The following is an 18,171-nucleotide window of genomic DNA, read 5'->3' as shown; positions in this document are numbered from 1 at the left end:
CTTGCTGAGAAAACGTCGAATGCGGAAAGCACAAACTTTTTGGGGTTCTTTTTGGAGACGTTCTTTTTTTGCGGGAGGCGGGTGCTCCACACCGAAGTGCGTTTCCCATCTGCATGTCCCCGCAGGAACACGCTCTGCGGCGCGCAGCATCCCACCGCCTTGTCCCGAGGGGCTGCGGAGCTGGGGCTGGCAATCTGTGCCCGGGCTGTGGTAAGGGGCTCCCCCCTGCCAGGGGCTCACTGCACCCAGGCTGTCAGGAGGCATCTGCAGCTCTGCATGTATTGGAGATGCCGGTGACAGAGGCAAAAACACAAGCAGTGGCAAAAGTCACAGTGGTGGAGCAGTGGTGGAGGAATGTGGATGTACAAAGGAGCACGGTCCTCCCCAGGGCTGGGCATCCCCCCGGGAAGCAGCTCAAACTCGGTTGATGCAACCAAGGGATGCAGGGGGGGTGCAGATCTGCCTCTCTCCCTCTGCACAGCAGCAGTGGGAGCTGTGGCTTCAGCCTGCAGATGTGCAGCCCCTGGGGTCCCCTCTTTGTCAGGCTCAAAGAAGGGACATTCACCATGGCTGCTGGAACAGGCCTTTCCTTTAGTGCCTTTTTCCCAAGACTGGTGCTTCCAGCACCAGCACGCAGGAGCACGATGGAGCACGGGAACACTGAAAGGGAGGTGGGTGTCAGCCAGGGGAGACCTTCCAGCATTTGTTTTGTGGGAGGTCCTGCAAAAGGAATGCCAGCATGCATGGATGGCACAGGTTGCATGGAATATCCAGGGGAGACACAGCTGCAGGTGCAGAGGAAGCAGTGTGTAACCTCTGCTTCAGTCTCCTCTCTCTGTCTAACATTGGGCTGGCAGGAAATAAGGAGCTCAGCCTGCATTTCAGGGTCATTCATGCTCGGCTGGAGGGGGTCAAAATGTCACCTGCTGCTGATTTAAGGGAAGAGTGGAAGATAATTCCATCAAGGCAGTGGGACAGTGGTGGCACAGCTGCAGTCAGCTCTTCATGCACCCAGGATGGTGGATGAGAAGGATCTGTGCCCGTGCCCAGGAAACCCACCTGGGAGTGAAAGCAGCTCCTTCCAAAGGATGTATAGATATATGAACACTCTACACACGGAGTGTACCTACTGGAATTTTTCCAGTGCTGGGGTTATGGGTATGGATTCCAACCCAACAGCCACCCAAGAACCAGTTTGGAGGCTCTCTTTGGAAGCTGATCTTGAACAGTGAGCTTTTATATACTTTGTGCTTTTTGCACACACTTTCTGCAAGTGTATATAAAACATAGCTATTGGTTTAATCCTATATATTCAGTGTATGTACACTTCACTGTATAGCTCAGTGCTCTGAGAATGAGCCCCACATGGCAGTGGGCTGGCCAATTGTTTCTGACAGTTTCATTCCTAGACTCCTGAGTTATTCCTGCCTGAGGACAGAACAGCTGCAAGGGGAGATTTATCCAAGAGACTAAAAGACTAAAACCAACTCCCCAGTAACACTGGGGTTGCAGGAAATCTTTAAGTAGTAGATATCCTTGTCACCCCAGGGAGATAGTGGGGTGTATGTGTACCCTCTCAGGGAGGTGTCCCATCAGGAATGCCCCTTGTGCAGTGCAGTGCTGGGTGGGACAGGGCAGGATCCAGACCTGGGGCTGGACAAGCTGTTCCCCTGTTCTCCAGAGAAACTGCTGCTACTGCTTCTGCCACCTGTATCTAAGGGCACCAAACCTTGCAGGGAGGTCAGTGGGGAGAGTGCAATCCCTCCAAGGGACTTTACCCCTGCTTTCACTTCTACTCTCCATGAGCAAGTTCCTGCCTGTGCATTTTCCCAAGCTGCTTCACCATGAGCTGCAAAGGCAAGGTGGAGAGCAGACACAGGCAGTGACTGCTGTCAAGGAAAACAATGGTTTAAAGCTATTTTGAGCTTTGTGGAAACAATTTATTTTGGCTTTGTGGCCCCAAAGAAGAGCAAGTTTCTGTCTCCACCACAGGATCTGTTTAGTCTTGAGTGGCAGATAAGCCTCAGAGGCTGCACCAAACCTCTGGGGTGTGTTGTAGGGCTCAAGATGTGTCTGTGGCATCTAGAGTAAGCATTCAGAAGCAACTAACATCTGCCTGGTGCTCTCCAAGACATCTATGGAGTTTTATTTCCAACACTTGAGGTCTCAAGAGGGAAATTCACCTTGCTCCATGGGCAAATTGATCAGACCCCAGCTGGGAAAGCAGAGGATATGGGTGGAATATCCTCTGTGTGGGCTCCTGGAAGTCCCATATTGGTAGTTTCTGAAGCCCACTGCAGTTTTTAAAATAGGCTGTATGGCAAAGGTTCTCTTGATGATGAACAGGGTAAGTGCCAGTCAACCAGTGTTATTCCTGTGTAACTGATTGGAACTACACAGACTGAATTTAATTTCATGATTAGTTATGCCAGGAGACCACAAGTATTGGATAGGTGCCTTTGTTAAATTAATCTCATGGAAATAATTACTGGCTCCAAGAGAAGGGGGTTGCATTTTCAGATCCAGATAAGACTGGTGTGGGAAGGACACTCATCCTGTACACTAAATCCAGATGAAAACCCATGGCCAAGATGCTTGGTGAGAAGTGCCCGTGCTGAGGCCAAGGATGGCACCCCATGCATGTGCCCACCTCTGGGATCTTGGGAAAGGATCTGTGCAAGCCCCCATGTGCTGGCACTGCTGCATAAGAGGTGCCCCTACCTTGAACCTTAGCCAAAATCTGACTTGTTTTTATGGCCAAAGACACACAGGCTGGAGATGCAATTTCCAGAGCTGGATGCCTGCAGCAGCACTTGCACACAGGTGTGTCCATTTTCCAATGCAGCTCTCACCTTGCTTCTTCATGGCCTGTATCCTGCTGTTTCTACATGCCTTGATAAGTCAGTGCAGAGGCAACTGCCCATCTACACAGCATCTATACAATGTGCATCGCTTACCATAAACATTTCTGCCATATATTAATAGGAACCAATTTATTTCACCTCTGTTGTAGGGAAATGTCAGAAGCAGGGACAGCTGGCTCAGCTGAAGTGAAGGAGTCAGATGAATATACATGATGCTAAGGCATTATTAACCTTGTGAATTTAATGTTGGAAATTTGACCTTTCTTCTCCCACTTTCCCCCCTTTGTGGATGGCTGTCCCTGCTGGACACACCTCTCATTGTGAACTGAGAGATGTCACACCGAGCTGTTCACTGTGCATGTCAGCACGTGAGTGCTCTGAGACAATTAATCACTCCAGTCCTGATTGCAGATTCTCAGTCCTTCAATTTTCTGGAGGCATTTGACTGAGTAATGTCCTTGCAGAGACGGGGGAAAGAAGAGTTTTCCAACTCATTTGCAGATATTTGATTATTTTAAAAGCTGTTTTTGTGAAACACCTCATAATGCATAAGGTTGCATGGCTCCATATCATGAAGAAAAACCCAGCAGCACAGCTCTTCAATCCAAACAGGAATAAACCAGCTGGCCAATGACAGGCTCAGCTCTCACACAAATCAGGCAGCAGCTAAAGGGATCAATTCTCACCTGGTACAAGGGTGTTTGGGTCAGGGAATCTGGTCATGCTGGGGCTCTCTTTGAAGCAGAGGAGCTGAGGAGTGTTAAGCTGCACCGAGCATGGGAATCAAAGAGGCTTCAGGTGCCAGGGCTCTTCGGGCTTCAGGCTGGAGAAATAATAAAGGATCACATAAAGCATTCTGATATTAAACTGCAAAAAACTTACTGGAAGAGGAAGAGTTACTTTTTATTAAAACACCTGCTCTTCCTTGGCTGCAGAGCTCCTGCTTACATGCTTTTCCCATTCTCTCTTATATGCTTTCCCCCTCCTCAAGTTTCACTCCCTGATATGCTTCTGAGGCCACCCATCTTCATTCCTTGCTGCTGTGCAGGGAATGTGGCCCTGCCTGCCCCAACGTGGGTGTGCTACACTGCAGGGGTTGCTGGTGGGATAAGATCTGCAAAGATTGCTGTAACAAGAGGCCTCCCACTATAATACAAACGTCCATTTAAATTTTTATGCTAAATGTTGGCTATCATAATGAGCTACTATGTATTACAGCGCTGGCTTAATTTCCTTCTCTGAATTTGGTCCCTTCTGGTGTCGGAGCAAGGTTTTATCTGTCTGAATCACTGCATCATCATCATATGGGGTCTACAGGCACCAGACTGTCCTCCAACAGCCCATCTCCTCACCTGGAGGCTGTAGTTAGGGGTATGGTTGCCATGGTGGTGGCAAGACAATTAAAATGGCTTTATAATCAGCTGAAGGTACTGACTGTTTCCAGGATACTATATATCCTAATCAATCTCAGCTCCAACAGACCTTGGAGCAAAGCCAGATCCAATGACAGCAGTTGGTGGCATTAATTTTTTTCTTTCTCCTCCAGCCCCCTAGGGTTAGCCTTCCTGCAGGCATTTGTAGCTGCAGTTCAAGGTGAAAAAAAAACCTCCATCATTTCTGGCTGTGGTATCCTTTGTCCTGCAGCCTTTGACTTGGGCCATGCAGCACACAAAATGTGTGAAGTTACCACCACTCCTCTGATCTCCTGACCTGCCAGAAGCTGAACTGGCTGCCTGGCACGGCCTGATGTGGGTGCTGCCTTTGTGATGAGTGCAGGGAATGAGAGATCTCTTTGTGGAAGGCTCCTCCTAGCAGGCTGTGCTTCCACCCTTGCCAGGCCATTCCCCGTGGGTGGTGGGGGCTGGAAGCAATATGTTGGAAGTCACACTGTATTCCAACAGCTTGGGATTCAGAGCTGTCAAGCAGTGGCTCATTGTTAGTACAACTTCTTTCAGAATGCCAGAAAAAGAAAAGGAGACTTGAAACTTTTTATGACCTGCTGACACATGAGTCTGGTAGGAAACTGACTGTGAATCTGGAGAAGTAGTGGAGGGGTTTGGAAATCTGCTGCTGCTGTTCATTACAGGGTTGTTTTTTCCTACAGGTAGCAATGGGAGCCAGAGGGCTCCTCCAATTTACATCTGGTTGTTCCAGCTGGCTTACATGGATCAATTTTGTGGTGTAGGTGCTGCCCTGTGCTTGGTCAGCACTTCTTGGGAGTGTACAGTATTTTTGTGAGGGCTTTCTGTATTTTTTCCATGATTCAAGAACAGTTGAATTCCCATTTTAGAGAGTTTCTGACCTACATGAGCCCTGAGGAGACTGTATGGTTCCAGGTAGGAGGTTGAGCCAGCTGTGTCCTGAAAGTCTGGATGAGTTTGCAATGTGAGACTACAGGATGGCACAAAATGCCACTCCTGACTGCTGCTACTAAGAAAACTTAGCCCAGGACTGCTCTGTGTGGCACTGGTCACTGCCCCCAGTGCAGGTGCTACAGTGGGTTTCAATTTCAGAACTATTCTGCACTTTGTGGTGACACTGTCTAGCTCACTGTTCTTAACTTTTTCTTGTATCCTCACATACATACCAAACACTTAAAGCCTTAACAGCTATCAGCATTAAAATAAAATTAACTTGAATCTAACTTAGGTTTATGGCCCTGCTTAAACCTTCTAGAGTTGTGATCCCTCTTTTGGAAGCTGTGATGTCTTTGCAATCAATCAATCAATCAATCAATCCCATGCTATCAATGACTGCAATGCATTTGCTTTAGATAGTCAGACTCTGCACAAATCTCCTGAATTTCTAGCGTGCCCATAGATTTGCTAGCTCTGCACTCTGTTGGGATTTACCTGACCCTTCCAGCTGGAAGAGTCTGCCAACAGCCTGCACTTCACAGAGGGGACCCTCCACCCAGGCCACCGCTCCTGGCATCTGCTGAAACAACACATTTGTAGGCATTGGCCTGCTCCATTGGTCTCCAGGTCAGAGGGTCAGTGAAAGTCTCCAGGATATACCAAAATCCTTGTCTGGAGACTCCCTCTCCCTTAAGGAGCCTGTTACCTTCTACACTTACACATTGACCAAAGACAATAGCTTGGAACACCCCTAATTTCCAAAGATAAGCAATGTAGCTACATAAATGAAAAGTTGCAGGTTTCCTTAAAGGCTCTGAACATATTTTTTCCATGACTCCCCTTCACACCATTAGATCTTTCTGGCAGCTCATTTTGGATGATTTTGTTTCAAAATATGTTTAGAAGCTTAGGTTCTAACAAAGGATAATAATTACCCAAGTAACAATGAACTTAACCAACCACCCAAGGAGCTGGAATGATTTACAGCTTTCAAAGGAGCTGATGCTAGCTTGCCTTTTGTCTTTCTACTTAATGCCTCTCTAATATTCTTCTCTGGACACAATGCCTTTATGAACTGTTTTATTCTTCATCTTTTTTTCTTCAATAGATTGCCAAGTCCCTCCACCACCTAATTCTCTGCATACAAAAGAAGATTTAATATCCTCTAAATGACTATAAAGAACAAACCTACCAGATGGCAGACTTCATTGCTCAAGGGGGATGCAGGCTGCTTCTCTTGGAGAAGCATTTCAATGTGGTTTCAAAAGACAGAGCCATTAGATGTATTCGTATTTTCCTTAATGGGATGCTGTGATGTAACTCAGGAAAGGTGTAAGAAGAGGGAAATACATTTTGTGATCCAACAGAGGAAACAAATGGAGCTACATGAGATGCCTTTTTACTAATTTCTTGAATCTCTCTGAGAAACATGTTGACTGTGACCTTGAGCATCTCTGCAAAACTTTTGAGATGTAGTATCTTGATGCTATGTATGATTTTACAAACTCAAAGAAAGGTTTAAGAATGCTACTAGCATTCAAAGACTTCTTCTCCAGATTTAAAACAAGGATGTTGCTGACATATAATCAATGCTCCTCAAGAAGAAACTGTTCTGCTTCATTCTCTTTCCATTTTTCCTATGCCAGAAGCTGACAAGATTAGTGGATTAAAAGGACTTCTTTAAGAACAAATGTTTGCATCTCAGTTATTTTCCAAGTATTTGGCTGAATAATTCATCTGATACATAGCTAAATCATTTATCTTTGTAGATTATCCGAGAAGAGATCACAATATTTATGTATGGACCTATTGCTCAGACTTATTTGCTAAATAATTTATTGGAATAATCTGTGCTTTGTGTCTCATTTGTGTCCAGTTCTTTGGAAGATGTTGGTATTCTGATGATGTGATGTGTTTCTGTTCCCAAGTGGGTGAGTGTAACTTTCTGGAATTATTTTGTGATGTAAGTGGCTGTTATTATGAGTCTGAAATGTGTTTTCATGCTAAATTCACACTTGGTGAGTATTCCTTCCAGAAAATGTGTTCCCTAGGATAACTGTGGAAAGCAAACACAAAAAAAGGAAGGAAAACAGTCAAAGCAAATCCATAAAAAGATTCAGATGCACAGAAATGTGTTTGCAGGACACACTTATCTCTGCTGTGTAGCAATGTGATAAAGGAGACCTCAGATTTACAAGGCAGAGATGGTTATATGCCAACCAGCTACATATCTGTCCTGTGTGGACAGCTTGAATGATGATCTGCAGCCAGGCCTGCCACCAAACAAATGTGACCCACAGTCACTTGTGCTCTCCTTGGGATGTAGGTTCCACAGCAAAGTACCAAGCACAGCAAAGTGTAGCATTACATATCAAATGAAAGAGAAAAGATAAAAAGGGCATATTAATGGGGAGGCAACAATCCTGGTATTAAGGACGAAGAAAATAGGGTGTTTTATGTGTCTCCAAACTGACACAGTAGCCTGTTGTAGCAGCCACTACCTGATACCTTGAAAGCAAGAGAAAAATTTCCATCATGATTTAGTGATCAGCTTTCACACTGAATTTGGAGATCTGATCTCCTTATCTTTGCAAGTGCTACTGGGAGACCTGCTTGGTAACAAGAAAAGAATTCAACCTAACAACAGCCCATTCATCCTAGTGCTGTGTCAGGCAAAACCCAAGCCTTTATCTAGAATATTAATTCTCTACAGACCTTTGCTTCAAGTCGTATTTGCTGTGCACAGGAATGTATTTTAACATGGCTAAAGAGTGGCCTTACTGTCACAGAAACTCAGTTGAACTGGGTTTCCCCCCACCACGAAAAAGTAGATTCAAATAATATTCTTGTCACAATATAGTCACATAGCTCCATGGGGAAAATCAACTCTTCTGGATTTAATCCCAGCTACTAATCGGGAAGACAGCTTGCAGTTTTCTCCCCCTCTGGTACCCACATATATTTCTAGATTTTAATGATGTCTTTGGGCCATCTATAGAAAAGACATTAACTGCTTTAGATCTTTGGCCATGTCTATACAGGGATGGTATTTTTCAGTATATAAATATGTACACTTTATGTCAAACTCCCTGGTGCACCCTGCTTATTTATCACAGTCTAATGTGCTTCTCTTGACAACCCTTGTGCATATGTTGTTTTCTCAGTACTTGGGAGATATCCTGAGGTTCAGTGGTCCCTTCCTCTATTCTGTACTCCACAAATTTACTGGCAGTAATTTGTGGGATGCCTTTCCAAAACTACAGGAGTACTGCTCTGGAGGCGTAAGCGTATTAAACCGCCGAACTCCCGTGATTCACATCCTTTCCTGACACCCATTAATGTTCCTGGCACCATTTTCAAATTACTCTTTGGCAGATGGAGGACATGCTGCTAAGTGCTATGATTATGAGATTCATTAATATGGACAGAATTATGCACATGCATTTGTATTGGGGCAGGCAGAATTTACATCTGAGGTTTCCAAAGACACTGGATACTGAGGTGATACACTGCAGGAAATGATATCAGAGGAAGATGAGATAAAAATTTGTGGAGAAATTACACGAAGCTGTTTTGCTTGATGAAATTTTTGTTTTGGGGCTCACCTAGGCAGCAGCAACTGGTGAGAACAGGCAGTGGTTCAGAACTGGATGGTCACTGCCAGTGGCAAAGCTTTTGGATGACAAGGACCAGTTAGATCTGTGAGCAGAGCCCAGAGCTACAGGAGAGGAGTGGGAATGTGCCCATCCAAGTGGGCAGCCACACCACCATCACCCCTGGCATCTCACTGCTGATCAGGAGCTCACCAGCCAGGCTTGGGAGATCAGCTACACAAATGTCACAGGGATTTGAAATGGAGAGATTTCTGCTCTGTCATGTCAAAAGCCTGGAAATGTGCAAGAGTTTGAGCTGGCTTTAAGGGTTGTAAATGACAGACACACATACCTGGTCTTTTCCAGCAGGACCAAGTATTTTCCATGGATTTTCAGAGGCTGACTGAACACTATGAAATATTCTCTGAGAGTAATGGGAAGTGGAAAGGTCTGTGATGCTGTGTTGTTGCACAAAGAGGTCTGGGTGCTGGAATGGAGAGGGACTATTTGCTTCTAGAGATATGAACCTCATAACTCTTCTTGTTATGGGCATCTGGATTCAGTGTATGCTCTGTTTCCCTGGCCAGGGAGGCTCTTTGTTGGTGGTTTCAGCATGAAGGAAGAATTATTTAGCTTTGTGCAGAGTGGTTGCAGATGATCACTGGCATGTACTTCAGGAAGATGGATAGGAGGGAGGTGGTACTTCATGGGAAGGGTGGGTGTTTCTCATCATGATGTGCTTCATGTGATAAGTGCCTGCAGTTTTTTGCACATCCATAAGAAGATTTCCTGAAGGAAATATTGGAGGAGGAATGTGAGTGGGAGCAGGAGGAAGAAATTTAATGTTTTAGGCAGATGGGGAAAGCAAAATGACCAAAATAATCATGACCACAAGATAGTGGATGTTTGGTGTGCTGAGGACAGAGAGTGATTTTTGGCCTATGAATGCACTGTAACCAGGGAAATGTCTTGCTCTTTGGAGTATTGATAGTGTGTGGGCATAATCTGTCACTTAGGGGTTGAGCTGGATCTACGTGACCTTTTCCAGTCAAATGCACCAAAATTATTTTGAGTGATGAAAGTAATACATGATGTGTTGAATAAAACCTCAAAGAGTGCAGTGAGGCACACAAACAGAACAGCTGTGAGTGAGATGCCTGGCTGGACTAAGGACATACAGGATCACAGAAAGGTGCCAAAGTGGGGCTGGCAGTAATGAGAGCCCAAGGGTGGCACATGCCCTGGAGTTCCATGGGATTCTCCATGCCAAATCCTGTCTTCCCAGGTGTTTGTGTGCTCTGCCCATCCTTCCAGGGTACCTCATTCCCATTCTTTGGCAGCACCTCAGGAAGTGCCATCTCCCTGCTGTCTCTGTAGCCCCTCTGATGGGATGCATTCTGCTGGGATGCCCTGGCACAGATTCTCCAACTTATTTTTCCCATTCAGGTACCTGTCAGCCTCCCTTTACAGGATAATGATTCTTTTCACACAGGTTGCATGCTACAAGTGCTAAGGGACATGATAAAACATCTAAGGGCTTATTGTCCATTCCCAGTTTCCATGGCAACCATGATAAAACATTTCTTTTCCCACGTTTCAGGAATGCCATTCACCTCCTTTCTTCCCACTCCTCAGTTCCCTTCAGGAGGAGGCAATGCTCCCTCTGCTTCCTCAAGGACAGACAGCTGTGGCAAAGGCTCAGTGCTGCCCACACCTCCAGCACAGATGTGACAGGGCATGGGGCAGCACTGGGTGCCTGGAACATCAACTTGTCCCAAACTCCCAAGACTCAAACAGGTCTTGTCTGAAGATGCAATGATCGCTCCAGGGCCACACCAGGAGCCAGCTTAGCCCTCCTTGTGCCTGCAGGTGTGGAAAGTGGAAGCCAGCTCTCTCACAGAGGAGCATCTTTGCCTTGCTGGGGTATGCTGTGCTCTCTGGGCTTTGATTTCCCCTACACAGGACCTAGAGAGCAGCACAAGTGCACTGCAAATTAACTGAGTTTCCTAAGCACTTCACAGCACCCTAAAATCTGCCTGCACCTTGGTCAGCCTTGGGAGCTCTGTTGCAGGATCTCAGTGCTGACAGCTCATCTTAATCAGCTGTGTGAAATAATGAGTTGGAGAGCCTTTCCTAGAGAGTTTTTCTGCCTGGGATGTGTTACTGTTACACACATACTGGGTTCACAGTGTGCTTAACTGTTCAATCAATGTGTTGCTGGTCACTGAACCCTGCATTGTGTGAGCTGCTGCAGGTGTGCTGAGCTGAGCAAACTGCTGGCCACGTGGGAATGGGATGTGAGGGCAGCAAGCCTGGATAACAGCTGCAGGGTGGTGGTGGTGGTGGGAGGCAGAAAACCTGCAAGTCTTGGCTGACTTCATTTTGAGTTGTGCAATGCATTTGGCATCTTCTCTCAGTTAACAAGTGAAAGGACAAGAGAAAATGGCCTTAAGTTGCACCAGGAAGAGACTTAGATTGGATATTAGGAAACATTTCTCACTGAAAGGGTGGTCAAGCACTGGAAAGTGGTGGAGTCACCATCCTTGGAAGTGTTCAAAAACCATGGGATCTGGTACTTGGAGACATGGCTTAGTGAACACAGTGGTGATGGGTTAATGGAGGGACTCGATCTTACAGGTCTTTTCCAAACTTAATGTTTTTGGGATTCTATTTGTATGAGGAAAGAGGGTTGAATGTGAAATGAATGAAATAAGAGCCAATACCTGGAGATTATATATATAATATTATATAATATTATTATATTATAACATATAAAGGTGTGTATATATATATACACCTTTATATATTATCCTAGTATTCGAACACATATTATATAGTTTACATGTATTTATACTTATCTGCTACTGGAGGCTGTCTCTGCACCACATTTGATGAAGCTCTTCTCAAGGCATTTGAGTGCATTGCTCAAATCTGGTAGGGATGGTCTCTGCCCATCACTGGCTTCCTCTGCTAATGTCCACCTTGGCAGAGCCTGGGGCACTTCTGAGGTGAAAAAAAAATAAGATGCTGGAGGTAAATTTTGTCTTGTTCCTCACTGGCAACAGGGAAAGAGTCTGTCCCAGCACTGTCCTTGATTTGTTCAGCACCCTGATAATGTCAGGGAAAATACCTGCAGAAATACAGTCCAGCCCCTCATAAGCTGAACAAAGAGTGGGACCACTGCCTGCCTGCCTGCCAGAGAGGTCTTGCCTTCCTGCAGCACTGCACTGGCTCCAGCAGTGCCACCCCTTCCCGGCTCTCCTTGTGCTCCTCTCCAGATGGAGACTGAATGCAGCCTCCTCAGGCCCCTGCAGGGTGCTCAGGGTGGCTGTGCAGTGCTGCTAAACCAACATGTTGCTCTCAGGCCCTGGGCAGTGACAGCACCAGAGAGCTGGCACCTAGGCAAGGTGTCACTGAAGCTGTGCTGTGCCCACATGGTACCAAGGAGGTCAGTCTGATAAGGAGCAATCACTTGGCTAACATGCTTGGAAACATGGCATAGATGGCAATGTTGGTACCAGAGCTGGCTGAAGAATTCTGGTTCACCAAAAGGAACATTTTTCTTCCTTCCCCCTCCCTCTGAGTTTCAGGAAACTGGGGCCAGACCCTTAACCTCAAGGCTTCTTAGCCCAGGAAAAGACTCCCAATACATCTTTCTGATTGCCCAGTTTGCAGCACCCCCAGCCCAGGGATGTTAGGGGTCCAGAGGAAAGCACCCCAGAGCCTTGGCTGAACATAACTCATGCTATACAAGACCTTCAAGTCCTGCAGAAAGAGGCTGTTTGCATGGAACTTTGCTGGAAAGTTTCCAGCCAACTGGAATGAGTTGAAATGAGCCTTCAGGAGGCCTAGACACCAAATGGCTTCACTGGGAAGTCAACCAGCACCTGTTCATGGAGGTTTCTTATGGCTTCTTTGGCATGAGCAAACAAAAGGCCCCAGGTGCTGGCCATCATTTATGCTCTTTAGTCATTGCTTTCCTCCCTGTCCTGGTGCCAGCCAGTGCCTGGCATGGCATGGAGGGCCGTATGCACTGGGGACTGTTCCCAAATACGAAGCAGGGGGGAATAGACTGCACCAGTTTCAGCACTATTCACCCCACACAGTGCCATACTTTTTCCATAGCCCTGTTTTCACAGAAATAAAATATCATCTTGCTCAACTGCAATACTATTTCAGACACTTAGAAGTGGAGGAAAAAACTAAATAAAAAGACAATTCTAAGAATACTGTATTAAGGCCATAGGGAAAGCACAGGGGTCAGCTGAGACCCAGAATCAGATGTACTATGGGCTGGATATGGGTAATCTGTGCTACTTGGCTTCAAAGGCATAGAAAGGTCCCTGTTTTGATTTCATATTTATTTCAAACCTAGACCAGTCAGCAAATTTGGTATGGAAGTGAACAGCATGAGAACATCAGGCACTTTTATGCAAACTAATTTAGTCCCTCTGGTGTAACATCTCCCTAATAAAGATTTTGTGGAAGCAACAGGAGGCACAGAGGTGTTGTTTTGCTTACATAACAAGTTCATAAGGGTGCTCAGGATGAAGTATGCTACATTAGAGGTTCTTCAAATTGCCAAGATGACCAAAAGCCTGAGAGCTGCACAGCTCTTCTGTACATATTGGTGGTCATTTCAGTGATGCTGTTATAGACAGTCCATAATTCACCTGCTTCCTCACTGTGGGACATTTACTACATGGATTTATCCCCTAGATGTTCAGTGTACAGAGTGGGGAGTGGGTGTGATCCAAGGTTGGAGGATATTGGCCAAAAGAGGCCAAAACTAAGCTCACAGATGCTGCAGAAGTAGGGGGAAAAGTCAAGGAGGAAGACACAACTTGGAAATGAAATTTCATTTCCTTTCGGGAAGAGAAACAGAATCCTGTGACCCCGAAAAGAAAGGCTTACAAACACTCTGGAATTTTCTCTCCTCTAGTTGACAAGTAATTCATTGGAAATGAGCCTGAGATCCTGAGGTTTTTTGCAGGAAAGGTATTAGAAAAAGGATTTTAAGAAAAAGGGTTTTAAGAAAAAGGGTTTTAAGAAAAAGGCCAAAGAAGGGGTTGGTTACACAACTAATTCCACATCATAGCCATGACCAACTAATCTATCTCCCAGCCATTCCTATTACATCTAAATAGACCTGTTGTAATGAAGCATTGAGAGGTGAAAGGGGGGGTTAATGTACCGCTCTGTCACTGCTGAAGGTGTGACTTACAGTTTGATGAGGTCACACAGGAAAACAAGCATGGTTGTCTCAGTTGATTCTTCAGGGTATGTCCAATGCTGAATTTTCCTGAAATCTGCAGATTTTGTATTTGTTAATAATCTGCATAAATGATGTTGAGAGAGGAGATTATAATGAACCTGTTATGCAGGCAAAACAACACATTTGTACTTCTTGCTTTTATTTAACACTGGACCCTTTTTACCTGGGGTTTACCTTTCTGGTGTGATCTGTTTTCCCCCTCTCATATAAAGCAAAGTAATAGTTACCCAGGGGCCAGTGAAATGTATGAATGGGGCTGAGTTGGAAAGGGCAGCCCTACAGGTATGCTGGACTGGGCCAATGAGCAAGGTGAGCAGATTAGGCTATATAAATATTTAAAGAACTATAATTAGGACTAACATGGCCTCGCTCCCAAGGTTCATTATTATACATGCACATGGCAGAAAAGCAACTAATCATGATCTTGCTCCACTTGCTTTTTCCTATGTTTTTGACAGAGTGTTTTTCACTCCCTAAGGTGTTCCTGGCTGGCACTGCCTCCCTAGGAGGGGACAGGAGATTTGTCATTTTTCTGTGTGACCAAAATAAATCCCAGAAAACTTCCAAAGCAGGGAGGAAATGTTTTCTCCCACCCAGCATCACCCTGTGCTGCTGGGATCTGGGGCAAGGAAGCAGAGGTTTCCCTGCATGGTGAAAGCCCTCATCCAAAGCCCAGCAGCACTTGAGGAGCCCTTGCTGAGGACACCCTGTGTCCCAAGATCACAGTAACAAAAATACCCTCCTCCTGTTGGGATGACTCCAGCCCATCCTTGGCCTCAAGACTATGTATCTGCAGCTCCAGGGCTCAGCTGTCACACCTGTCCTCGAGGCATGCAGTCTCCCAAGCTGCAAACACTGCAGTTGATACAAAGCACAATATCCTCTTTGCTTAGCAACACACATTTCCATGAACACCTTACACCAGGAGGCTCACTGCTGTCCCAATGCTCTTTAGCTGAGCCTGATGCCAGGTCCCCTCCTGGGATGGAGGCAACAGCGACACAAGGGCCAGTGGGACAGCCCATGGGCTGGGCCACCAGGGCAGCCATCCTGGGCTTTATGGTCCTTGCAGTGCGGCTGGAGCTCACCAGTTTGGTGCCAGCAGCTCTAGGCAGGGAGAGCACAGCAGGCCAGTCACTGAAGGAGAGTGATTCTCCTCCAGGAGAGCACCGAGCTGTCTTCTCCAGAAGAAGAGGATCAATGAGTGTCAGAGGTTTCTTCCACATTGACCATGAACAGACCCTGATGCTGGGTGGGGAACACACCAATAAACTCTGTCTGCAGCATCCATCCCATGTGAGGTTGCTCTTGGTGGGGACCAGCCTCTGCAGGGTTTGGGGTGTGGGTCAGGGCTCAAGGCATACACACACACACCACATTTTTAGACCTGCAGCTTTTCCAGACATAGCATTTTATTTATCTGTTTGTGCCCCTTCCCACCATGCACACAGCTCAGTTTGGATGACATTTCCATTGAGAAAGACTTACTGGTTATCTGACTCAAGAGAAAAACAGAAAGAAGGAGGTGGAGTGGAAGGGAATGTGTTCCCAGAGAGTTGGGAAGCTGATGAGCACATCTGGGTTGCACTGGCCAGCAGCTTGCACCCAGGTACACTTCTCTGGAAGCAGCCACAAAACAACAAAATTCACATACAAGCACAGGAGAGGAAAAAAAAAAACGGGAAAAAAAAAAAGAAAAAAGGAAAACAAGAAAGGAAAAAAGGTTGTTTGCTGCCCTACTCTTCCCTGTGGCTAAATTAATTGGGTCTTACTCCTGCCGTCTGTATGCCGGCAGTACTCCCACAGCACTGACTTTAATAGGAGTGCAGATTGCAGGATCAGGCCCACGGTGTCTTGGAAAAGATGAATAATAATCACTACGTGGAGAAATACTGCAGTTTGCAACTCAAAGAACACTTTAAATCTGCTTAGCAATTTGTAACGCCCACAGTAGCACACTGTGTAAAGCTGCAGTTATGAGACAAATCACTTTTCCATTAAGCACGGCTCCAGGATGTGCCTTATGGCAGCACACAGGGAGAGATGGAGGGGAGGGGAACGCTGTGCATGAGGTGGTGCAAGAAGCCAAGAGGTTTTTGCTTTTTCCAGCAGCAGCTGTGTTATCCCTTTACGGTTATTTTCTGGGCTCGCAGCAATTAATCCCCACACAGCCTGATTCCAATGTCCATCCATCTGCAGACCCTTGTGCTGCCTCTCACATCTAACCATCTCTCAGTACTGATGACTTTCCTCCAACAGCAAGCCTGGAAACAGCAAATTATATGAATTTTTTCAAATTACAGTATTTTTCTCGGTTCCAGATCTCAGTGTTGTTTGATGAAGTCTGACCTGGCCACCCAATGTTCTGCCAGAAGTTATCTGACCTCACCTCTGCCTGAAACATCACTCTGCCAAGCCAAAACAGCTATGAAATGAGCTATGAAAGCTCATTTTAAGGGCCTTCCTCTTTCTTAAGCCTTTGAAATCCTGCTGATCTTCTGGAGGCAGAGAGCATCTCCAGATGCAATGTGTCCTCATTTGACTCCGGGCTGTTTCACACTAGCAGGAGGCACTGAGCTGCTTGGGGTGGGAGTAAGTGGCAGGTCCCAGTCTTGGCCACCACAAACTGGTTTAACTAGTAGATATAACCCACCCTTGCCAGCTCTGACCCTTTTGTCCCCAAACTCCCCCACACTGTCCAGTTATAGTTCAATTAGTACCAGATGATGACAAAAAGCACCAGCAAAGACAGTACCTGAACCACAACCATCAGTGGCAGGAGCCCAGTTGCAACAAATCCTTCACCAAAGGCTTGGTCAGGGCTGGCTCTGAAGTGCCATGAGAGCAGAGCAGCCTGCTGAGCACAGATCTCTACTGAGAAAAAAGACCTTGGACACGCTGGAAATAAAAGAGTGGTTTGAAATACATGGAGAAGGAGGACAATGAGCTATCTTGGAGCATCTACACAAAAGTACAATGACATTTGAGCCTGTCTAGGCCAGTGAGGAGATCCAGGCAGACTGGGGAATTAGACAAAACAGCCAGAGTCTCAGTGCAAGCTTTTATCTCATTCTTAGAGAAGGTGTTTGGAGACCTTGAATGAGAAAAAAGGGTAGCAAGATAAACAGAGCAGGCAGCTGAATCCCTCAAGATTTTAAAACAATGATCAAAGGAAAATGCAAATGAGGAACCTGCCCCCAGAAAGTCAGAGGAAAACGATTCTCAGCTCAGTGGTGGGAATCAGGTGTTAGAAGAGGTATTTCAGCTCCTCCAGGGAATCCAGCCTGTCCCACACCCAGAAAGCATGTTTGTGCTGTAGGGAGAACATGGGCAAGCCTTAACAGATAGGCCAAGTTTCCTTCTGCCTGGATTATGGGAAATCCCAAGTGGTGGATCTAGAATGGCATAGAAGATACATGAAAAGTAAGATATTATATGTAAAGGAAAAATTATTCTTGGCAAGGACGGTTAAATGATGAAACAGAAGACAAACTTCCCCAGTTTTCCCTCAGACTGGGGTCTGTGCTGCCACTGTGAATGTGAGGGATTCCACCAGGCACTGAGCAATGCATCTCCACTTCTAACGGAGCAAAAGAACCTCTCTACTTCTTGTAAGCAGTCAGATATTTTTACTTTATATCCCAGCTGAAGACAAGTTTTACTGCTGGGTTTGGGTAGTGATGGGGAGAAGCAAGAAGGTTTCATACACTCGAGGTCTCTTTGCAGACCTCATCCTGCCAGCCTCAGGAGTGTTTGGCCATAATGTGTTTCAAGAGTAAGCCCTAGGTCATGAACCCTGTAGCCCTGAGCCAGAGCAGAAGCTAGGGAAATAAAAATTAAAATAAACCCAAAAAATAAAAGTAGGGGGGAAAAAAATCACACAGAGATTCACAGAATGACCAGGTTGGAAGAGACTTTTAAGATCATCAAGTCCAACCCAACTCTAACACCTCAACTAAGCCATGGCACTGAGTGCCACATCCAGGGTTTTTTTTTAACACATCCAGGGGTAGTGATTTCACCACCTCCCTGGGCAGACAATTCCAGCACTAATTCCATCAATCCCATGACACAGGCTAGTC

This window comes from Ammospiza caudacuta, chromosome 6 (assembly GCF_027887145.1).
Source record: "Ammospiza caudacuta isolate bAmmCau1 chromosome 6, bAmmCau1.pri, whole genome shotgun sequence".
NCBI classification, from domain to species: Eukaryota; Metazoa; Chordata; class Aves; order Passeriformes; family Passerellidae; genus Ammospiza; species Ammospiza caudacuta.
The sequence above is the reverse complement of the archived record's forward strand: the minus strand, read 5'-3'. Positions refer to the sequence as shown.